General features: G+C 44.2%; 1 pseudogene; it reads left to right on the top strand.

Moving 5' to 3' along the window:
- The first annotated feature begins 3,965 nt into the window (after positions 1–3,965).
- LOC148831668 (uncharacterized) lies at positions 3,966–5,677 on the top strand (annotated as a pseudogene).
- The last annotated feature ends 19,862 nt before the right edge of the window (positions 5,678–25,539 follow it).

Here is a 25,539-nt window from a genome sequence, read left to right as displayed (position 1 = left end):
CTGGAGAAAAGACCAGCTGCCATCCTTACGATCCAGCTGAGACTCAGTCAGAACAACGCTCGGATACCATCCTGCTAGGTGTCAAAAATATATGCCAAGAGAACACGGGAAAACTATGTGAAAGTATTCTCTGTAAAACAAAAAACATCAGCTTAGTACAAAACATTTTACACTTCTAATATGCTGTATATTATGGATTATTTTATTTCTTTTAACAATATTTGATATTCTCCCCCAAGGATATCAGAGAATCACCTTCTCTAAATTCCTTAAAAATCCAGACTCAAAACCTTCTTCTTTAGAAGAACCTTTACTTTACTGGTTCTGTTCGTAACCCCTCTGCTCCTGCTGTATTTAGTACCACCATCTACTGTCTCCTCTGCATATTCTCATTGGGTTTATCTTATGTAATTTTTGTTTATTTTTAACTGTTGTTGCTGTTGTCATTCTGTAAAGTGCTTTGGGAAGCCAAAAGATGCTATATAAAATAGTTTATTATAATGAAGTTAGCAGTATTACTGTGTGTCTGTTTCTCAGTTATTTGGAAAAGATGATAATTTGTATTATCATTATTAGCATTCTACTCTTTCTCTTTTTACATTTAGAGAAGCAATCATTTTCCCCTTTCAGACCTCCAACTTTTGTCAAAGCTTTTTTATTATTTAATCCGATTCGCTGCTGCCATCTCCTGCACCAGCCTGAGAGAGAAAAACAGCGCTCACATCTTAGAAGCTGCACATCGAGAAGCCATCCATATCCTTTCGTACTGTGAGCCTGGAACGCTAACAGTGGGGTACTTATGTCAGGGGAAGAGCAGACACTGGCCTCCTGGGATACACCACAAACTCATAGATGCATGACCATTCACAGGGAGGAATTTCAGGGTGCGCTCACAAAGCACCGTGTTGAATCCGTTACTGCTGTTTTCCACAAAGGAAACAAGTTTAGCACTAAGCTACTCATGACCACCTCAGGGGGTTAATTTAAGAGCTCATCAATTCACATGAGTGTTTTTCTTAAGCAGCTTGCTTCAGATTTGCACAGAACAAGTAAAGATGCACAATTAATAAGAAATGTAGTTACTAGTACAGTAACATACTTCAACATCTGTTATTATTTAACCCAAAGAAGGCATGTTACAACAACCAACATTAGATTTTTCTAATTTAATTTAACAACCGATTAAATGTAAGATGATTAAATGAAGGCATTTTTGTGACCAAATTGAATATCTTTTGTAATTACACTGCTTTTTTGGAGTGGGTGATGTTAGGTATGTCTTGTTCAATTAATGCACATCATTGCTTTTCCCATATCATGGAACATTATTATAATGTTCATATTATAATCAAACAAAACACTGATCTCTATTACAAATGATATTATTGATAAGAACCTTGTCGTAGCTTGTAGTGACTAATCAGATCACCAGGAAACACCAGATAGACCCTATATACTGTAGGACCTGGCCAGCAGTTCTTTCTGTGTTCTACTTGTATACAATAGTTTGACTTTGACACCATTATAGGTTACGACTGAACTAGAATAGGACTACTGGACACTGTTTTGGTTTTAAAATGTATCAGTTCTCACTTCATTAAATTTGTTTTGACAAATTCTGATTAGATATTGAAGAAGAAAATATGAAAAGAATTATTTGACACTTGGCTGAAATAAGAACTGTTCATTTATTTTTGTTTTTGAAAATGGTGGTCAACAGATTCCTTGTGATCAAACCTGTTCAGAGCTTTTTTTGAGATCAGTCATTGCTTTGCCAAAAATGGCACCATTTTCGAATCTTATTGTTCATGAATTTAATGACACAATAAAGATTTGGCAGTCTGTATCACAGTCACTAAAAATATTTTTCTGCCATGCATTCATCCAGAGATTTTTTAACCCATATCATGCTCATTACTACCATGCTGGCCTCTAGACTTTTATTCTAGGTTCCTGTGGTGAAGTAGCTTTATCCCTTGGAGGTCTTTTTGTATTCAGCTCTTAGTTTTGGACAGGTTACCATGGAAACTAGGACAGGGTTGAAGTACAGGAACAAGATTTCATATTACAATGCTGTAAACATAAATGAAACAAAATATATTTTAAACTTTTTATAACGATGTACATTTCTAACAAAGTATAGGGAAGTTAAAATCTCACAAGGCGCAGTGTTGAAACACACTTCAAAGGGAACTTTAGGAATTCTGTATATGTGTGAAGACGCACAATACATTATATTGATACATCCTTTTACATGACTTACTTTTTTGTAAAATAAAAAATTAAAAAAATAATACTGCCCTGATACATTGTGTCAAATAGCTACAGTTAGCAAACAGTTAGCAGGTAAATAAATAAATGTGGACAACAAATAAGGAAAGCTATACTGTTATTACTCTCTGTAATTACTGGAATGTTTACATTGGTTTAATCCTATGTATATTTTGGAGAAAAAAATGCCTTCAACCATTTTGAATGTGTTTATACTGTAGCGTTGCAGGTTCTTTTCAGAACTAAAGAACAGTGGAGACGCGATTAACCAGCCAAAACACTGACTTTATTTGACAACCACACCAAAACCAAACACAGGATCTACACACACATGAGGAGACTGACGGAACACGTACACATATTTAGGGTGGTAATTACCTAACAACACACTACACTTTTACAGGACTACACAGGGCACTCGAATTACTAGGACATTATTTACACAGGTAGGGTCAGCCGCTGGTCATCGTGCTGACCCTCATACTCTCCCCGGCTACCACTCCCAGCATGCCCCGCGGTACTACGAGCGCCTAGGGGCGCTTCCTCCTCACCACCAGGCGAGGGCGTTACACTGCCCCCACCTGAAGCGTCTGGCGTCTCGCCGACGTCGAACACCCCCCTCAGGCTGTACTCGTATCCGGCCAACTGCTGCGGAACCCTGCGTGAGCGGCCGCTGCGCCGCGGTGACGGCTGGCGACCCACGGACGCCCCACTATCGGCCGGCTCCAGCCCCGGCTGCTCCTCTAGAGCCTCCCCACACGGCTCCTCCTCCCGGGCCCGGTAGGGGGCCAGGCGGTCTCGGTGCAGGACCACCACTCTCCCCCGTGTTCGCAACCGGACACGGTAGCAGACCTCGCCCACCACCCCGAGTACCTCAGCGGGCCCCTCCCACGACGGCGCCAGCTTAGGGCTGAGGCCTTTGCGGCGCCGCGGGTTGTACACCCAAACCGAGTCCCCGGGCTGGAAGGCAGGCCCCCTGCAGCGCAGGTCGTAGTACCGCTTCTGCCGGACCCCCGCCTGTGTCAGGTGGGTCCGTGCAAAGCTGTGCACCCGCTGCATCCGCTGCCGCAGGTCCCACTCGTAGTCCGGTCCAGCCGGCGGTGCCGACCCGTCTCCGGGCGGCGGGCCGAAGACCAGGTCCACCGGTGTTCGCATTTCCCGGCCCAGCATGAGCGAGGCCGGGGTGCACCCGGTGGATTCCTGGACCGCGGTCCTGTACGCCCAGAGCGCAAGGGGGAGGTGGCGGTCCCAGTCCCGTTGGTGCCGGGACACCAGGGTGGCCAGCTGGGTGGCGAGCGTCCGATTAAACCGCTCCACCAACCCGTCGCTCTGGGGATGCAGCGGTGTGGTCCGCGTCTTAGTGATCCCCAGGCGCTGGCACACTCTGGCGAAGACCTGGGACTCGAAGTTACGCCCCTGGTCACTGTGTAACTCCTCCGGCACCCCCAGCCTGACAAACATCCCCTCCAGCAGTGCATCGGCCACCGTGGGGGCACTCTGGTCCGGGAGGGCGTAGGCCTCCGGCCACTTCGTAAAATAATCCATGGCCACCAAGACGTAGCGGTTCCCGGCCTCAGTGCGCGGAAACGGGCCCAAAACGTCCACTCCCACCCGCTCCATAGGAGCCCCCACCTGGTGTTGTTGGAGGGGGGCCCGGGAGCGCTCGGGGGGGCCCTTCTGTGCCACGCACACCGCACACGTTCGGCAGTACCGCTCCACGTCCCGGTGGCAAAGACCCCAATAAAAATGGCTTCGGAGACGCTGCAGGGTTTTTTTACCGCCGAAGTGCCCCACGCCCGGCTGGCCGTGCACCGCTCGGAGCACCGCCCCGCGGAGCGACCGAGGCACCACCAGCTGCCACCGTACCTCGCCACTGGAGGGTACCCGCCACCCCCGGCGCAGCACCCCGTCCTTTACCTCCAAGGCCTCCCACAGGGCGCAGAGGGCCTTGACGGACTTTGGGTGCGGGGCGAGCTCCTCTCGCGTAGGCCGCACTCCTGCTGCCCTCCAGCGGAGCACCGGCCCCACGTCAGGATCAGCTGCCTGACGCTGCGCCAGGTCTGGCAGGCCCACCCCCAGCGGCCCCTCCCGGGCCGTGGCCGCGGTGCTCACCCCCGCCACGGGGCGGACAGCCCCCTCACGCTGCTCCCGCCGGGCGCAGTGGTGGCAGTCCGCGGCCTCGCAGGGGCGCCGCGAGAGAGCGTCGGCATTGAGATGGCGAGACCCCGCACGGTGCACGACAGTGAAGTCGTACTCCTGCAGGATCTCTATCCATCGCGCCATCTGCCCCTCCGGCTCCTTAAAGTGGAGCAGCCAGGTGAGGGACGCATGGTCGGTCCTCAGCCGGAACCGGGTCCCGAACAGGTACGGCCTGAAGTGGTGGACCGCCGCCATCACCGCTAGCAGCTCGCGACGGGTCACGCAGTAGTTCCGCTCGGGCCTAGTCAAAGCCCGACTATAGTAGGCCACTACGCGCTCCCCATCCGGCCCCTCCTGCGCCAACACCGCGCCCACCCCCGAGTCACTCGCGTCGGTATCGAGAACATACGGCAACCGCGGGTCGGGGTAGGCCAGCACGGGGGCCCCCACCAGAGCTTCACGCAACCGGCCGAAGGCAGTCTCACAGCCCGAGTCCCAGTCAAAACGGCGGCCCTTGTCGGTGAGGCGGTGCAGCGGGGCAGCGATGCTGGCAAAATCCCGGACGAACCTCCGGTAGTATGAGGCCAACCCCAGAAAGCTGCGCAGCTCCGCGACGGTGCGTGGAGTCGGCCAGCCCCTCACTGCGGCGACCTTACCTGGGTCCGTAGCCACCCCTCGCGGTCCAACAACATGTCCCAGGAAGGTCACCTCCCGCCGCAGGAGCTCGCACTTGCGGGGGTTGAGCCTCAGGCCAGCACGGCGGATGCAGGCCAGCACCGCCTGGAGGTTCGTCAAGGCCTGATCGAAACTCCGGGCATGGACCAGCAGATCGTCCAGATACAACACACACTGGTTCCGCGGGACCGATGCCAGCACCCTCTCCATCAGCCTCTCGAACGTCGCCGGGGCATTGCACAGGCCAAAAGGCATGACAGTAAACTGCCAGAGGCCCTGGCCGATGGAAAAGGCCGTCTTCGGGCGAGCATCGGGAGCAAGCGGTACCTGCCAGTAGCCGCAGCGGAGGTCCAGGGAGCTGAACCAGGTCGACCCGGTGATGTAGTCCAGGGCGTCATCTATCCTCGGCAGGGGGTAGGAATCTTTCCGGGTGACCTCGTTCAGCTTGCGATAGTTGACGCAGAACCTCCACGAGCCGTCTTTTTTTTTGACCAGTACGGCTGGCGCCGACCACGGGCTCGCGGAGGGCTCAATCACCCCCGCTGCGGCCATCTCCCGGATCTTTTCCTCGGCGGCGGTCCGCTTGGCATAAATCATGCGTCCCGGTGGGATGCGGATGGGCCGAGCGTCGCCGGTGTTGATCTCGTGTTGGACCAGGGCAGTGCGGGTGCAGTCCTCATCTCTCGCCGCAAAGAGATCTTCGTTCTGGGCGAGTAGCTCCTGGAGCCGCTGCCGCTGGTCCTGATCGAGGCCTTCGCAGCTCCGCTGGAAGAGGTCCTCCACGGCGCGCCTCGCTTCCACGCAACGCTCGGCCCCCGCCGCCGCCGCCTTGTCTGGCCCCTCGGCTGACTCGGGAGCAGGATCCGGCACGCTCGCTCCCCGGCTCACAGGCCTGGTCTGCCCCGGCGACTGACGCCGCCGCCGCCGCCGCCGCCTCTTGTTCCCCCGGCTCCGGCAAGCCCGCGTCCCTCGGCCTTCGCCGGGCCTGCCCTCCACCAGGTGCAGTCGCTCCCCCTGCCACACCAACTCCTGCCGGTCCAAGTCCAAACTGGCCCCCACTCGCTGCAGCAGGTCCAGCCCCAGAATGCAGTCCTCCTGGATGGGTGCGAGGTAGCAGGGGTGGCGCACCGTCGCTGCACCCAGACGGAAGGCAAGCACCTGTTTCCCCCGGACTGCAGCGAGCTGTCCCGTCACGGTCCTTAGCCGCAGGCTGGAGGCCTCCCATCCTGGGGGGTTGGTGCCCTCGGTGTCGGGGAGGACGCCCGGTCGGAGTAGGGTCACCGAAGAACCGGTGTCGAGTAGGGCCAGGCAGGGTTGGTCCTCGATTCGGCATTGGAGGTACAGGCCTCGGCTACAGCCGACTCGCCCCACGGTGGCGTGAGGGGCACCGGTTTTTACAGCGCTCTCCGGAGCGGGGGTTGAGGTGTTCAAGGGCGGCCTTCCCCGCGCTGAGCCGCCCCGTTCCCGTTTCCCGACGCCGATCGGGGAGGACGAGGCTCGGGTGCCCGGCAGAACCGGGCTCGGTGTCCTCTTCTTCCCGCAGCGGTCGCAAATCAGCGTGCGGGGCTGTTCCGCGGGGGTCGCTGCCCGGGCTGGCTCCTCTTCCCCCTCGCTGGATTCCTCCGTCGCCGCCTCGGTCAGCCGGCAGGGCGCACTGCGTCTGGTGGCGCTCCCAGCCACCCCGAACACCGCCTCAGCCCGTGTGGCAAGGGCCAAGGCCTGCTCCAGCGATGTTGGCGCGGTCAGCTGCACGTGGCGCCGCAGCTCCTCGGGTGAGAGGGCCTTGAGAAAGGCCTGGAGAGCCATCTCCCGCTGCGCCTCCCGGGGGAAAGTTGGGTATCCTCGGCGGGCAAGGAACATGACATCCGCGGCGACCGGGCCCAGTCGCTCTCCTGGTCGGCGCCGCCGCAGGGCCAGCCTCTCCCGCATCAAGTCCGGCGCCTCCTCTACACCGAAGCGCAGCTGGAGGGCTGCCGCCAGCGCCGCGTAGTCGCCTCTGTCTTCCTCCGGGACGTCCAGGAGCACCTGGCAGGCCGCTCCTTCCAGCGCCGCCGCCAGGTGGCCGGCCATCTCCGCCCGGCTCCAGCCATTCGTCCGGGCCGCGAGCTGGAACTGCGCCTCATAGGTTTCCCAAGGCGCTTCACCATCGTAGCGACCTGGTCGCACCCGCGCCGATGGGTGTGGGAATCGCTGATCGGCTCCGGCAGGGAGGGCATCTTCTCTCCGGGGCAGCCGCCCCAATTCTACTGGCGGGGCCACTACTGGGTAGCCCTGGTAAGGGCTGTGGCCACCTGTCGCACCCAGGAGTTGCTCAGGCTCCCTATGTGTGCTGCCGATGGGTTCTGCGTCTGTCAGCGTCAGCCGGCGCTTAACAGAGTCGGGTAATGTCTGCCACGAGTTGCTCATTCTGCCCGCTTCTGACACCAATGTAGCGTTGCAGGTTCTTTTCAGAACTAAAGAACAGTGGAGACGCGATTAACCAGCCAAAACACTGACTTTATTTGACAACCACACCAAAACCAAACACAGGATCTACACACACATGAGGAGACTGACGGAACACGTACACATATTTAGGGTGGTAATTACCTAACAACACACTACACTTTTACAGGACTACACAGGGCACTCGAATTACTAGGACATTATTTACACAGGTAGGGTCAGCCGCTGGTCATCGTGCTGACCCTCATACTCTCCCCGGCTACCACTCCCAGCATGCCCCGCGGTACTACGAGCGCCTAGGGGCGCTTCCTCCTCACCACCAGGCGAGGGCGTTACAATACATTATGTCAATCTTTGCATCTTGAAAATGGTGTCTTAGAGGAGGATAATTAATCTCACCTAAATGCATTAAAACACATCACACAATCCTGACTCAGCTATTAATATCAGAATTAAAACATTTCTGAGCAACATATTTTATAGTAAATATGAGTTTGATATAGATAATCATTATTATACAGTAATAACTGAAAAAGAAGAAAAGTATAAAAGTAACCAAGAGCCTAACACTCAAGGATTTCATATTGCAAGTATACATGTATACCTACAAATCATGTGCATAATACTGTTTATTACACGTCTAATATTAGAATTGTATACAAGGTCATGGACAAAGTACCAGATGATATTCAGCAGGTTGGGACATGTTGTCAAGCACATGAAAAACTGGATAACCCGGGGAGATAAGGTAATCTTGAAATACAAATCATGAAAGAAGGAGGAGATCAATTGACAAAGACATCAGAATGTAAAGAGCAAAGAAAAAGGCAGGTTGATTAGAACGGCACTCTAGTAATATATGTATGCAACAAAAAGAGAGAAAAAAGACTTTAGAGATCACAGCACAGTTAGGTTGCTGTTAGCAGAAGATTTTCAACAATGTGCTAACAAACGGGCTACAGAGAAAAATGAGACACTCATCCCAATGCATAGGATTCACTTAGTATGAGGAAGCACTCAACTCCACAGGAACAATGTCTTTCTTGGATGTTTTAAAAAACCGAGGCATTGAAATGACACACACATCGACCTAATAAAGACCATTAACAAGAAGGCAAGACCAGCTTTAAGCCTATACAAGGACAGCTGGAATACTTAATTTGAAGGTGTACATCGCAAAAGCTCTTTTCAGCCGTGTCAGAGGACTCTTTTTACAGTGAATTGAAAAACTGTGTCTGCGATTAAACTTAGAAACAAAAGTTAAGAATAAAAACAATTATAATATTTAATAAATTTGCTCTTCACGGGTAAATTCAGTTAACATCAAGCAATAATAAATCAACATTACCCAACAGTGCTTTAAAAATGTAATTATCTTACAAAGCTATTACTGTACTATTGCATTTTATATCTTAAGAAGAATGTCTGTTTATTTCAGTAAATTCATATCATCATCTGACAACCAGATTATCTACAAAATGTGCTGGAGTCCTATTAAAAGATTATGTATGATTCATAATTTGAAACAATATTTTTATCTTAAAAAGAAAGCCTTCAGTCAATGTGTGTCTGGTTTCTGAAGAAGAAACTACAAATGAACTGAGAAGCATAAAAATGTATATTCTCAGAATAATAAGAATAAAACAAATGGGTTAAAGAACAAAACCAAATACCGAAGATTACTAGAAGCTCATCATTAAGAGTGAAGAAATGGTCATGGGCTTGACAGGCAGCAAGAAATATGTCTCTCAGGTTTGGACCAAGGAAATGCTGGAACTAAATGGCTAGTTGAAAGTAATACATTCGTATCAGCAGGATGAATAAAGATTTATTGTATGTAGAAGAATCTAGGGGAAGACTTAAGACCCGTGGTCAATAACTATGGAGGTGATTCATTACTATGTGTGATGGGCACAGCTCTGCTCTGTCTCTGCTGGGATTTGATCGTGGTTAATCACTGGATTAGAGCAGGCACAGTGCCACTGCATAGAGAGCAGCCAACTCTCTATGCCACAAGACTGGGTGTCATCAGGAGAATTCTGCACAGTCCAGGTTTCAGAAAGGGTTGAGGGCATCTTATCTTCTGTAACACGTTCGATGCCACTGAGCCCTGCTTCCCACTGTGGCATTGCGGGGTGTTGACTTTTTACCTGTGCTCGCCATGGCTTCTCCCACTCCTGCAATGTCACAATACACAGTCCTTTAAGCATCAAATCTGCAAGGCTGCAGGGCCTGACGGGATACCAACCCGCGTCCTCAGGATGCGTGCAGCCCAGCTGACCACAGTGTTTACTGACATCTTTATCTCCTGCCTGTCACAGTCCTTTGTCCCCACCTGCCTCAAAAAAAAAAAACATCGTCCCACTCCCCAAAAAGGCAAAAGTGATGTGCCTGAACAACTACTTTCCAGTAGCACTAACATCTGTGGTGATGAAATGCCTGGAGAAGCTGGTGTTGTCACACCTCAACTCCTCCATCAAGGAGTCCCTGGACCCCTTGCAGTTCGCCTACCAGAACAACAGATCAGTTGACCTAACCTGGACTGTGAACACGGACTCACAAGGCCAACAGCGATGAAGGATGCCAGTACCTGTGTTGGGGAACTTCTATCGCAGCACCATCGAGAGGGTCCTCACCAACGGGATCACCGTGTGGTACGGCAACACCTCTTCTCGAAGAGGAAGGCACTGCAGGGAATGGTTAACCTGGCCCAGAAGATCATTGGCTGTGGTCTCACAGAGGTTAAAGAGCTCTATGAGGACCACTGCCATGGTAGAATTCTGGCCATCACAGAGGACAGTCACCACCCCGGGCATGAGCTCTTCACCCCACTTCCCTCAGGCAAGAGATACAAGAGCATATGGACACTTACCACTAGATTCTTCAATAGCTTCTACCCACAAGCGGTGCGGTTGGCGAGCACAATTGGCCATGCCCCTCAGACCACACCTACACCATCTACCTCATTGTAATTTTTGCACATCTGCAGTCATGGTTTACATGTCTGCATTGTTTACATTCGAACTGTTCACTTGTTTACTTGTTTATTGTCTACTGTTTGTTTGCATATTGTCTATATGCACTGTCTGCACTTTGTGGGTTTTGAGAGACTTTCTGTAAGAATTCCATTGTACCAGTACATGTACCGGTTACATATGGCAATAAAGTTCAAGTTCTTATTTTAATCTACAATATGTACAACATCATCTTCATCTTTAATACTCATCTTTAAGTCACTTTATTCTCTATTTTCCATCTGAAGCAAAAGTACAGAAATTGATTTACCATCAAGCACACATGAAGAGCAACTTTAGTGCAATCAGAAAATAGTGAAAAATCAAAACATCCACAGATTTTCTATTATTTTAAAAACTGACAGCACTTTAAATGTATGCTTCCCAACATCAAATTCAATACAGTTCTTAATTATTGTATATTCTCTATCAGAAATGTAAAAAGAAACTGTGTTGGGGCTACAAATACAACCTATTCATCTAAATTAAAACTAGACATTCTGTCTCACATATACATTATCAAGAATAAGCTTATGGTGATCTACTGTTACTAAAATCCTAAAAAGTAAACTATAAATTAACTGCACACTTAAATGGAAAACTCCTGCTGCCTGCATCAGTTCCCACAGGCTTCAGTAACATCTGAACTTGACATGCTCCCTTAAGCACTACACTGCTGTATACTGCTAGGCATGCCAGTTGTGTAAGTTCAATGCTGTATTTTGAATTTCAGTAGTTTAGTCAAATTCTAAAAGCAATGAAACATGGCAATGAATATAATGGAATAAATCTTTGGTGTACTTTGGCGTTAACACATCTGACTGAGGAAATTGTAGCACTGGCCCATCACTGACAAGGAATGAACCAGGGAGGCAGCTGCGAGGGTGAAATTGGTATGGAGGGAGAGGAACTATCCAAGATGAACACAGAGTAGTGGGAAGCCAGCAAGTATGTATACATACTGGAGAGAAGTGCATTATTAGAATTTGACCTCCTCCTGAACTCCTGTTAAATGACGCCACATGTCATTTATATAGTCCTAAAATGCTTTTCTGATTCTGAATACTGGACAAATATCCCACTTCTAACATTCAGAATTCTCAGATGGAAGAATATTTAATTGGGGAACATTTGGTGTGAATAATAGTCAAATATTAGCTGCCGTATACTGGCAATATCAATGTAAAAATATTGGTGTGTCACGGTCGGCATCCCTCCCCTAGTGGGTGCTCTAATTGACTAACTTTCTGACTTTGTTATTATCTGGTGTGTTTTGTTTTCGTGCTGTTATTTTAACTGCGGTGCGTTTGGTGTTTCGGGGCTCACTCAGCATTTGGAAGATGGACGTCCGGAAGCTCACCTACCAGCGGGTCCAGGTGTGGCCCGACGGCGTACGCTTCAACACGGCGTCCGGGACTCGGCATCCCCACTCCCATTCCTGTTCCATGTGAGCGTGTCTGTGTCCTGCTTTCCCCCTTCAGGGGATTTTATCCTGTGTTTGTCCTGGGCAGATTACCTCGCCTTTCGATCTTGGACTACCCCCTGACTACCCGCCTGGACCCGCCTGGACTTGAATGCCTAAGGCTGCTTTCCTCTGAGCACCAGATCACGAGCTGTAACCCCTCACTGCCTTCACAATAAACCCTGTGTGTCTTCCCTGAACACTGTCTGTTTCCGGATTCGCCGCCTTGCATAGGGTCTTAACACCACCCTCCACGGGAGACCGACCCGGCTCCCTTAATGTGGTGTTTGGTGAACCACAGAGGTCATTGTGGAGCAGTTATCTGAGGATACAGTGGCTGACTCAAGTCTACCCAGTCTGGACAGTGTTCAGTGAATTGTGTGTGCTGCCACTTGGGAAATCCTACAATGGTTGGCTAATGACTTATTCCAGTCTCCAGCCAGTGATGTCTAGATTACTGTGCTCAGTGCGTGCTCCCATAAAACATCACAATGAATGAGTCACTCAGAAACCCTTACAATCAGGGTTATTTTTATGAAAAATAATAACATTGAAATACAAGTAAAATATATCCCTTGCTTGCAGTTTTCCAGATGGCCTCATAATTTTGATCACAAGTGTATATGTAATGGTATTTCATGAATAAAAAGTCTAAAGTGTCATGCGTTTCAAAGAACAAACTAGAAATCACAAGATAATACAATGAGCATGTCTGTTACTGAAAGGCCGCTATGAACGTAACAACCAACCAAATGCGGTAGACCAAATGCGGTAAATAATGCGGTACATTATACCGCATTAATTTCCCTACGGGATTAATAAAGTATTATCTATCTATCAAATACTGTACAGTAAGTCTGCATAAAACGTGTAAACTGACAACTAATGCCACTCAGTACTGCACATAAATATTAAAATGGAACTAAATGTAAAATAATTATTTTTTAATTTGTTTTGTCTCTCACACCCTTGTGGGGCAAAAAACAAAAAACACCAATAATTAAAGATAAAACATACAGAGCAATCTGAGAAATTTTACTGTACTATATACTCTATTAATCCTGCTGCACTGGGTAAATTTGAAAAGGCGATGCTGTCGCTCATTCCTATGTATTCAGACATGACCTAGCAATCTTCCTCCTCATAAAAAGCCTGCTGCAGTCTTCATGATGTGTAATGTATTTAGAAACCAAAGCCATTAGGCAATACTGTCTCTTGAGACTTGGAAGCTTTGTTACAGTAAAGCATGTTGTTTAATAGCGCACTGTCCATAAAATGTTTCCACAGTGCTATCCAAAATAGGAGCAAAACCCAAGGAAAAAACAGAATCCCAGAAGTAGGAGGTGGCACATTACACAAAACAATTGACTTACCAACAGGCACACAGACTCTCGATTACATGACTGCTACTCGCCTGTTGTTTTCCTTTTTGTTCTGAAAAACTGCCGGCCTGTATTTCCTGTGGGAAATTAAAAGATATATTATGTATCTCTGGAGGTTTATACAGAAGCTTCCAGTGGAAAAAACAGAGAAATTCAGAGAAAGGGAAAGATGTTAACTTACAGACCTACAGAGTACCCTTTTAAATTTCTTTAATAAAAGCGGTCACAGGACCAGAGACCAAAAGTTGATGAAAAAACTTGATTCACTGTCACCATGCTTGGCACTAGAGTTAAATGTTCTGGTATTAAATCTAAGGTCTTTTTAACTTTTTATTTAGGATATGAATCTGTAGAAGAATTAAATTTATGGCTCTGCAAATAAAAAAAACAAAAATCAAAAATAGCACATACTGTAAACAGGTTCCTAACAATGTATATTTGCATCATACTGTTCACTTTACATGGTAAGTGATAAAATGTCTGGCTGATGTAATGTTTTCACATGACAGGCAATGTGTCTAAAAAGTGTATGAATGCTAACCTGTGTCATCACTTTACTGTATAGACCGCATTATACATACATACTGTACAATAGATACCACTGCAGATCCCTACTACGGGTCAGACTAAGTAAGTTATGTTGATGAGCCCTAACAAGGATCAAAAGGCTTTCTGCAGTTGTTAACTTTAATTTTTTATGTGCAAATAGGCACATAAGACATAATAAAACAGTTCTGTTTCTGATCATAAACAGATAGACTCAATTCAAATTGAATTAAATGATAAATGACAAGCTTGGTTTCCTCTCAACTAAACTCATCTACTGTATATAAATATGTTAAAATTCTTAAAGCCAGAGAAAACAGAAGTGGAGGCTGAAATTATCATCAGTGACAGCATCTCACAAGACAGCACCTGCTAAATGGACATCTGCAAGCTGAATCCCATTATCAAGCACGATCTATGCTTTGTGCAAGTTTGCAGGTGCTCATTCCTTCAATTTCCCTCACAAAACCTGGGCAATCATGTGAAGGTTCCCTTGTCACTGAATTCTAGATGCCACACGTTGTTCTGTCTCATCCCACAAATGCTCAAAGGGGCTCCAGGTCTGGCATGGCACAACCATCACCTTGCCATCGTGCAAGAAAGCTGTAGCTACTTGAGTAGCGTAAGGATGGGCTCCGTCCCTCTGCAATATTGTCTTGTCAGGATGAGCTTGTAAGGTCAAGGACAACGGTGAAGACACAGTGCATCACTGTAGTTATGCAGTCAGGCTGCCATCACTCAGTACACATGGCCCAGACCACCACTCCTGGACCTCCCCATCTATCCTGGTGAGATGTCTGGGCTCCTAGCTTTCCCAGATCATGGCCTATCAGCGACAGACTGTGTTTGACTGCAATGTCTTGCCACATTAGAAATTGCTGGTTGTGACAGTGACAGTGCACTGACTTTAGTCAGTCCAGTCTCCAATGTAACAATGGCACAAAGGTGCTGTTCTCTTGATATCTGAGGCATAGTAGATCATTTCTGTATTTTATCATTTAAATTTGCAAAATATATATGAACAAACAAAATGAGAAGATTTCTATCATGCTCTCTACATCTTACATCTGTGTTTGTACACACAGTTCTAAATGAAACAATGGGCATTGTTTGAGAACACATGTAAATTGTCCCTCTATTTGATTGTCTAATTTGAGGCAGGGTCAATGGCCAAAGAGTACTAATCTTTAACTCAGGCTAAACCAATTCTTGGTTTCATAATAATAGTCAGCCTTCATGGGGGATGTGACGGGCAGAGAATACCTTTAAGAGGACTGAAAGCACACAGAGATGAATGGAGAGAAGAAAGGAAAGGGAAGGACAAAGCAATTGCATGGCCAAAGTGTTTCTCCTTCTGCAGACTCAGAGACCAGAATCTGTCCAAGCAATTTGAGCACTAAGGAAACCAGACTCTAGACTTGAAGAAAGGGATTTGATGTCTTATTTTTAAAGATATACTGACTTCCTATTGGTGGAATCCAAAGAGTAGATTAAATATATTCCTTACATCTGTTTTACAGAGAGTGATTTACTCCTGAATAGGAACATTTTATATTATAAGACACAGGATCCCTATTTTTTGCTACACAATATTTACATCTAAATCATAGGACGACTTACTTCTGCGTTTTCTGTGATTATAAGAGGCTGGTTTCTGTAAATATTTGTAAATATCTGTACATAGTACCATGAAACATATTTGCATATTTGTGTGCATTATTTTTAGTAATTTATTAGAATGATGTTGTAATACTTGTTTATCCTTTTTGAGAGCTTATTTCGTAGTATGTGCCAGACAAACCAAGAACACTTGTGTTGCATTGTGCTCAGTATCCCCTGACTATAAGGAACATTATATTGTGATAGTGAACAGTTTTTAGGCTTGATAAAATGCCATTCTAATACAGCAATATACAATTTTACATACATGATAATTACAATAAAAATATTCCTTATTTAACTGAAGTCAGTCGGGCTAGACAGACTACTGTTTTCGTTTATTTTTATAATTCGGCACTTTTGAAACATCCACTCTTCAGATACGATACTGTGCTATCAACTGAAATAACTAGCCATCAAATATTTATCATTTCCATAAGGAATGAATAATTGTTCTTTCATTGTAGAACCAAACTGAAAATGTTGCTTTGATACTAATCTTTTGCATTTAAGGAACAGTATTTGTTGCTCTTGTAAAGGCATTTTTTAGAATCCTGCTTTTAAATTTCAATCAGGGACTCAGCAGGAAAACAGCCAGAAAAGCTTTAAAACATTGTTAATTAAAATGCAGCAGCAAGGGTATAAATGCATCAAGGAGAACATTTTTATTTTACTTTTTAGTAGGATCTCATCAAATCATAAACGAGCTTGCCAAGTTTAATTTTTTTAACTGCGAGCAATAGCATCTGTGTGCACAGTAATCTTTCCTTTTAAGCACAATATTTGCAAAATTGAATTATAAGATTCTAAGAAGAAGCTTCAAAGTCTCAGCCCTGCCTTTGTCAGGAAATATGTTTCTTGAAGTCATGAAAGCACCCTTGAAGTACTGAAAAAAGGTGAAAAGCCTTAAGATAATCTGTTAAATGCAGAATGATGACAAATCAGTCATTCCGTCTCACAGCTCTTGGTCCTATCTTTAAAATGTAGCTTTGGAAACCTATGGAGAGTCTGTTTGTTTGTCCCAATATTCACGTGGGTTTTCTCCAGGTGATCTGGTATCCTCCCGTCAAAGCTGGATGCAACTAACTTTTGAGTTTTCCTCAACTCCCTCCTTTCCTTTCTAGAACTAGAAATTCTAGAGTGACGCAAGTTAATGGATTTTAAATCTGTAAAGTTACATAAAAAGTTACAGAAAGCTACATTATGTAAGTGCTACTGGACAGTTTAGATCAGGCAGTAGATACTATACCTGATATAGTACCCATGTGCATGTACCCACACAGCTCGTACCCTGGCTTCCTCCAAGAAACAGCTCCTTCAATCATCTAGCTATTAACTAAAAACAAGTTAGATGGGCTGAATGGTCTCGTCTCTTTCTTATGATTACAATTGTAACCACAGATGTTCTTCACTCTTCACATCTGGATCAAAGCCATGGTTTTACTACTGTTGTTGAGAGTGTTTTAACCTTCTTCATCACTGTGTATGGTATGGTATGGCAACACTTCAACCCAGGGCAGAAGCAGCCAGAGAAAGTAGTGTACTGTATATCGCCTCCAAAGAGTAGTACACTCATACCCCAGTTTCCAACCTAATCCGTTCCTGAAAATCTGTTAAAAAGGCTGGAGATTGTAAATCGAAAATAAAAATTCCATTATTTCTTATGGGGAAAATTCCATCCCGTTCCGAACTGAAGACATGTTCCCTCAAAAACGACCCTAAAGATATAATACCATACAGACCATTATAGCAAGCTTAATGAACAACACAGTTCTACTCAAATAAGACAACTATAGTTGTAAAATAATGATCTCATATTTACATTTTTTATTCTTTCATAATAGATCTCTATCCAAGTGATTGGCTAGAACGATGTGCATACTGTTGATTCTATCACACTAAAGAATTTTTATTCTTTTCCTTAGGGCCCATAATTACGGATGCGCATTGCTGCCATCAAGGGAAATAAAATTACCCCCTTATCTTATTACTTAATTAGTAATTACTTGATAACGAATTTGTCACGGATGTCAGAAGGGACGAACCGTGGAATGGCAGGAGAGCTAAAAAGACCCTATGCGTAGAGGCGAGGCGGGGGTTAGCCCGGGCTCAGCTGTTCAGGAAATGCCGTATAGAAACCTATGCCCTCAGGTAGCGGACGTGGGGCGACCTGGTGCTAGGTGTTTCAGGACATCCGAACGTCAATGCTGAGCCCCGGCAGAATGAAAGACCCAGAAATATATAGCCCCAGAGAGAGAGAAACACCGGAAGGACAGCAAAGAACCTGAAATGAGAGGCAGGACAGAGAAGGACCGCCCTTTGGCTACAGATGGCGTGACAGTACCCCCCCCCTTCATGGGCGGCTCCTGACGCCCATACAAATAAATGAGCTGCACAGCACTGGGGGGAGGAAAAACCTCATTTAACTGAAAGGAAACCTCCGGGAGTCCACAGCTGAGAGCTACCTCCTCCTCCAGGGTATAAACCTTTATTGGGTAGAGGAAGGGGGGGTCTAGTAGAGCTCTAGAAACTTAAAACAAAAAAGTACACAAGCACAAACACAACAGACATAAACCTGGGAGACCAGGGAGACAAAACAGGTAGGAACCAAAAGTTGAGACACAGGGAGCAGGGGGGAACAAATAGGCGGGGAAACCAGGAAGAGAAAAATCAAAACAACAGGCATAAACAAGATTAAAAAACAAAAAACCCGGGGAAAAATACCACAGACTGGGCAATAGGCACGTTCACATTCTAACGCTGATATCGGAGTGGACAACCCGAGGAAAGCCAGACCGTAGTCCGCTCACAGACACAAATGCCTGGAGAGATATCCAGCGAAAAGAATAGAGGAACTGAAAAAAAAAAGGCCCAGAGAAAAAGAAAAAACTGCGGAAAAAACAAAAGGCACCGCTCAAGGGGTCAAAAAAGGGGCTCAGCATTCTGTCACGGATGTCGGAAGGGACGAACCGTGGAATGGCAGGAGAGCTAAAAAGACCCTATGCATAGCAGCGAGGCGGGGGTTAGCCCGGGCTCAGCTGTTCAGGAAATGCCGTATAGAAACCTATGCCCTCAGGTAGCGGACATGGGGCGACCTGGTGCTAGGCGGGTTTCAGGACATCCAAACGTCAATGCTGAGCCCCAGCAGAATGAAAGACCCAGAAATATATAGCCCCAGAGAGAGAGAAACACTGGAAGGACAGCAAAGAACCTGAAATGAGAGGCAGGACAGAGAAGGAGCGCCCTCTGGCTACAGATGGTGTGACAGAATTATCTCGTAATTACGAGATAGCAATGTTTACGTCAGTGTATGTACAACCTGTTACGTTGTGCACTGAACGTATGTAGAAGCTATGGTGAACTTGGCTGGCACTTTCGGTTTAATGATTGTGTCCAGCACTGCAGAATTTGTACAGATTTCGACTGGGGTTTAGTAATAATGAAATCTTGCAATTTTTAGCAAATATGAACAGAATCATTACAAGCATGAGGACCAGTTTTGTGGGATTTAGAGATCAAAGCAATGATGGTTCTGTCATGAACATACGTGCAATCACTTCCACTGCTTAAAACTTTAAGTCCGCATGAAGCTATAAACTGTAGGTATTAAAGGAACATGTTAAGGTTATTCCATGCTGAAAAGAGAAGAAAAGAAACATGTTTTGGTTGTGAGGGCTTCACAGCCGAAATGTTGTGTTTCTTTTTTTTTCTCTTTTCAGCATGGAATAAACCTTTAACTTTTTCCTTTGCAGCCCAAGCGTGCTGATGCAGCTATCTACTTGATATAGGTATTATATAACAATTGTGCTATCGTGTGATCACATAAAGTACGTGAGAATTACTAAGTCGTAATTACAAGATAATTCCTCGAGATAATTTTCTCATAATTATGAGATATATTTTTCTCTCCTTGGTGGCAGCAATGCACTTACGTACATATTGAACAGAAACTACAAAACAATCACAAGCTTTTGCAGTGATCGTAAACAAAGCACTGCTGCCTCACAATGTCTTTAACCACAATGCCTGTCACCCGAACAGCTGTTCAGTGGCGCTGAATCCAGATGTTCACAGGAGGTTCTCGGCCAAAATCGGTCAGTTTCGAACTTCAAAGTTCAGATGAGCAAAATTTCATTCTTATAACCAAGTACAAGGTACAAATTCTTCAAGCTCGGATTAGCAAATATCCGTAGACTTAACGATCTTATACCGGGGTATCAGTGTATACCTGTGTATTGCCATCCTCCTCCTGTTGACTCACTATACTTCTCTAGACTGAAACGCAAAGCTCTAAAGCTCCTCACTGACCCTTCTCACCCCGCCCAGCCTCTGTTTACTCTCCTTCCCTCTGGTAGTCGGCTCAGGCCAATAAAGACAACACTACCAAGATTCGAAACAGCACCTCTCGGTGGCTGTGAGGCGTATAAACTCTGCTCTTTAATTTGGACATTTTTACATGACTCATTGGTATTTTAGTAGGCACCACCTATTTATCTCATTGTTATTTATCTTATTGCTGGTGTGTGTCTAGAATGGTATGTGAAGATGTGTTGAGAAGATGCTGTCTGTAATTGGTTTTATGTTGTATTTGCTGTATTGTGCTCTAAAGGTTTGAGCACAGCAAACCAAATTCCATGAAACTAGTTGTTATGGCAATAAAGTATTGAACTGAATGAGGGTAAGACACCGAAAACAGTATTTACCATTCCAAGTTGGAGAGATAAAGGTGAAAGAGGCAGGATACATTAAAGTGATCACACAGTTTGTGCAAAGAAATCAAACTAGACATGGGGCCTAATCTTTTCTTGTGCTATTTGCATCTAATTAATTTTGTCCTTTTTTCTCAAAATGTGACATAATCACTGATGCGTACGTTTCTTGTGATAAATGTGCCACTGTTACCATAATAATAATCAAAATAATCTACTCCCACAACGCAACCACAACCATCAAAGTACAGACCCAAACCTCAGAACAAACTATTTAAGTCTGTTGCACTCAACTTTTGCAGTAAACTTCACTGACAACATTTACTAATCCTGTAGTTAATGGACAGTTTGATGGTTTCATTTTCTCCAGTGTCATTAGAAGCCATTTTCACCTGAGCATTCTCTTTTATGTTAATTTGTATTATGAAATCAAACCCCAAATTCTTTCTTTCAAGAAATGATTGGATAAGAGACTCAGATCTTTTAGGCAGTACAAAATAGAATAGATTAGCAACTGTACGTGGCCTCCTCTCATTTGTAACTGTTCTTATATTCTAGTACAATTCAATTTCCATTACACTGTGTGTAATTCACACAGTTGCTCTGTGATATATTACTTTCAAATAATTAATTCTAACCATAATAATGAAATTCACATTTCCCTTTGCCAGATCTATTAAGGGGATGGTGTACTTTAATCCCATCCAATGAAAAAAATTAAATATACATAACTGTAATATTTGCTACTTTTTATTTCTTTTTTCCTTTTTAAAAAAATTGTAACTGGAGTTATGAGATACACTGTTAAATAGCTTATTATTTCTTAAAGCTCTCATTTTTATGGCACTCCAAAATAAAATGTCATGTTGTAATCGATTAAATTGAAATTAATTTAATTAAATTTGAAAAGATGATCAACTGTTGTAAAAAGAGCAGTGCATTGCCTCCACTTCCTGTCTCTTTTGCAAATAGTGGGAACATTTCTCAGCAGAATATTTGAATTTCAAAGAGAATACTCATTAAGAAAATAAAATTAAGAAAATCCCAAAACGTTTAATATTTTCTTAGCCATGCCAAAAAACAGTGTTGAAAAGTAAGGTAAAGGAAGATACATTTTGGAAAACAGAAATCGTACATAATATATGTGTAGTAGTTCAGGTGGGTAGCTGCGTCAGCATGCGTAGGCTCCACGGTCGAAATGTTGTGTTTTCTTTCTTCTTTTTTTCAGCATGGAATAAACCTATGACTTGTTCCTTTGCATAATCTGGATGTATTTCTTATGTCAAAAGGATCAACATTTAGATTTGTTAATAATTTTGTTGTATAGTACAAACATATTTTTTCCTTTCTTAATTTGATAAGTTTCAGATATGGCCATTTAGCACTGATTAGTGCTACTGAGCTAATTTGATTTTGATACTGCTACTTACTTTAACTGGATTGAATTCAAAGCTGTAAGAACCTGACAGCATTTGGGAAAAGACAGAGAGACCTTAAACAAGGCAGTTTAACTTTTTTGGTTTGTAAAAAGTTGATAAAGATTAATTTATACAAATTCAATTCATGCATCTAAATGTCTGCATCTGAATTGTGGTGAACATTACCTTTTAAATTCAATGAGAAATTACTCACAGTAAAAGTAAAAACTTGAAGTGATATGCGCTATGCCCTCTCTTGAGGTTTTACCAGAGTCTTTAGGTGAGATACGGAGCCTGGATCTCAAGAAGCACCTGTTTAAAAACTCAAGATGGGAGAAACATTTCCGATTACTACGAATGTTTCCGTGTAAAATCTTCAGCAACCATTCTCCTGAGATCCAAGTGAGGCAGAAGTTCTGCTAAACTCACCTTTCTCGCAAAAAGCTTTTTCAGTATCATTAAGCTTTTTTGAAAACCTTTCTGGTAAATCTTCCAAAAAAAATTTCTGCTGAAACAATAGCCAACAGTTCTATTTTTTCTTAATCCTCTATGTTTTCTTTTTTTGTTTAAATGTATTCTATATGTATTAGGAAGACTGTAATAAGTCTGTATTTAGGGTATAAAAATCTTGTTGTTCAGAACTTAAATGTAGTCTGTGGAATTATATGTGGCTTTCAAATCAGAGACACTCCTCAAGGGAGGCACAACAGCTGTGAACTCAGGATTAGATGAGAGCCAAAGCCTAGTGATTTGCTATAAGATCATTTCCTTCTGGAAATCTCAATGTATGTTTTCATTTTTCTCTGTGTTCCTTTTGCATTTCAATTGAATTGTCTTATTTACTTCTTTGAACAATTTCCCTGCTGAAACCATAATCTGATATTAGAGCCATGGACTTTTTACAACAAAAGAGACCTGAATAAACAAGACAAGTAAAAATATTCAATAATTTTCTCTTCCTACAATCCAGAATGTGCAATCTGGACTGTACAGTTTTTAGAAGTAGTGCAGTTTGTGTGGCTTTTGACTATAAATGAGAACATTTGAAAACAGATCTGTTTAATTGAGCTGTTGAATAGATACTGAAGGATAATGGACTATAATAAGTTACCCTACTATTACTTTAATCTCTTTGCCTTTTCATACAGACACATCTTTTATTTAAGTGCAAATGGATTGCAGATTTTTTGTTTGCATGCTGACACTCGGACATTTGTCCTTCAAACATGTTTTGTGCTCTTTTGTATTAATATTCTGCCCAAGTTTTTATGTTAATGTAGCATACTGTATGTGCTGGTGTTAATAGGTGGGTTGAGGAAAAGTACAGCAGGTACCTGCAGAGAGAGAACAGTGTAAGAATGACTGCATGTCTGAACATCTATCTGTCTGTCTCAGTCCTGGGAGATTAGCATAGTGGTCACTATGAGTATGTCTCTCAGAGATGTATTCTGAACCTTTATATAAGAAATAATCATATTTGCCCTCAATCAGTTTTGCTGGCTCTTTTCCCCTTGTCGGTATTCTACAGTATTGAATCGAGTGTTACAAACTACCCATGCATTATTAAAACATTTGAGCTATAAAAGTCCTGGAAACAAAAGAGCTCTGCAAACACTTAGAGAGTGGATGTTGTCCCAGGCTGTTGGGGGTGCTGATATGAAGCTAAGATCCTCCTTAGGCACAGCAAATACACTTATCAACTGGACCAAGCTTCCTCAAGATAACTGACTCCTCCTCATCTTATAGGTTTATAGCAAATTACAGTTTTAGGCTTTGCAGAAATCCAGGAACAGTACTGTGTACGCAGGGTACATGCATTCACCTTTAAGATATGTGCAGTTTAGATCACCATTCCACGTTGGTAGAAAGCTTTAACAATTTTTTTTGATCAGCTACAACATTTAAAAAGAGCTTTGTCTCCCATCATGTTGCAGCGCACACAGACTCAAGATTTCCGATACATACACCAGTGTCACAAAATAAAGAAACAGCAAGAAACAAAAAACATTTCTGCACTGTAATGTACAGTAACAGTAGAAAAATATTGGAAATTGATTTTTTCTATTTCCAATATCATTCCAAAAAGATTGAAAGTGTCTAAAGATCTAAACCAAGCAGAAAAGGTTAATGCAACCGAGCCATTCATTGTCTTTCACTGTACAGTACTGTGTGTCTTTACAATATAGCTTAATTACTGCTGTGCAATATAAAATACACAAGGAAATCCTTTTTCAATTGAGCACGATTCACTACAAATTCAGTTAAATCAGAAGTTATAAAATGTCTTGATTAGAGAAGGGAATGGGGTAATTTGCTATAATAAACAGAATGAATGGAATAAGAAAATGTTTAAGCAACACTCATTTACAATTGGCAATAGTGTGAAAGGGTGTTTAATACTCACTTACAGTTCAAGATCAAGTGAGCTATAAAAATGTGGAAAACTCCATTTGACACACACAAAGTACAACCTTCTTTCCCAAACAGATTTTTGAATTATTTATTATTGCTAAATAATTTCTTAGCATTTTCCCTATAGCCATTTAAACCCACGTGTACATGCTGCTATTCACTTTATATCATGGTAGCAAATGGTAATATACTGATGCAAGTCAAGTAATACGTTCCAGTGGAGCACACATAATTTATAAATGTATTTAGAAGCTGATAACAAAATATCTGGCAACATAACTGATAATCCATATAGAAACCATGTGTCACGAAAGCGTTCTTTCTGGACCCTGTGCAGACAACACAATCCGGGGTAGAGTGAGGAAAACACGGGAAAAAAGGCATGCAGGAGTCGGGAATGAAAACAAGGGGCCTGTCCATGGTGCGCAGGTGTTCGGGGAAGGTGTGGCCGAGGCAAACCGGAACAGAGTGAGCACCCGGCTTTTATAGGACGGGGGGCAGGAACCAGAGGCAGGTGCAGGGAATGAGTACTGAACAAGGAAGGGCTGGAGCGTCCTTAAGAGGAGGAGTTTACGATCGTGACACCATGACACTGCTTTTACTTTAACAGTTATCATTGATGACCGGCGGCCAAGTTGTTAAACAAGAGAGGAATGCATTGATGAGCTGCTGAGGAGGCAGCTTCAATTCAGAAGGAACGGCCAGAACTGCTAGGCAGCAAATCCAGACTGGTTTCTCAATAACCTGAGGAAGTTCTCGTTGTTACAGATGATACAGGATTTTTCATTAGCGAAAAGAGGATCAGTGAGAGACATTCCTTGTGAGATGCAAAGCTGAAGATAATGGAGTAGAGGTTCTTAAGGACTGATGGAGGTAGACGTAAATTGGTCATACCTGGATCTGAAATTCACATTAGAGGAGAGGTGAAGGATTGAAACCTTTTCTTGGTGGTCCAGTAGTAACTGAGGGTGCGAGGTGCAAGTCCAGATGGAACAGTATTATGTCAGCTGGAGCCAGTGATGGAAAGTGGGATTCAGGGGAATACAAACTCAGAAAAAGGAGGAACTGGACAATGATCCTGTTAGCATCCATGGCAAAAATTGGCAATATCATTGAAATGACCCTGGATGTGAGCTGCAACAATTAGAAACGATTCTTGACAGAAAGCCATCGAGAAAACTGAAGATTTTCACAATAAATCGAAATTACAGGAGAAACGACGGGATGGTTGTGATGCTGGCTGTTTTGAAAAAGATGGGATGACAATGGCAGTCTTTGGAAAGACATGGAATCTGGAAACAAAGGACCTGTAGAGGAGGCTGGTTGAGGGTGAGTGAAAGTGAGATTGAAAGTTTAAAGGTTATTCTTGTCAAATCTTCAAGATTTTTCCTTTTAGCAGATATGGTG

The sequence above is a fragment of the Atractosteus spatula genome, chromosome 6, assembly GCF_055471065.1.
Source record: "Atractosteus spatula isolate fAtrSpa1 chromosome 6, fAtrSpa1.hap1, whole genome shotgun sequence".
Lineage (NCBI taxonomy): Eukaryota > Metazoa > Chordata > Actinopteri > Semionotiformes > Lepisosteidae > Atractosteus > Atractosteus spatula.
This window is presented reverse-complemented; position numbering and strand designations above follow the sequence as displayed.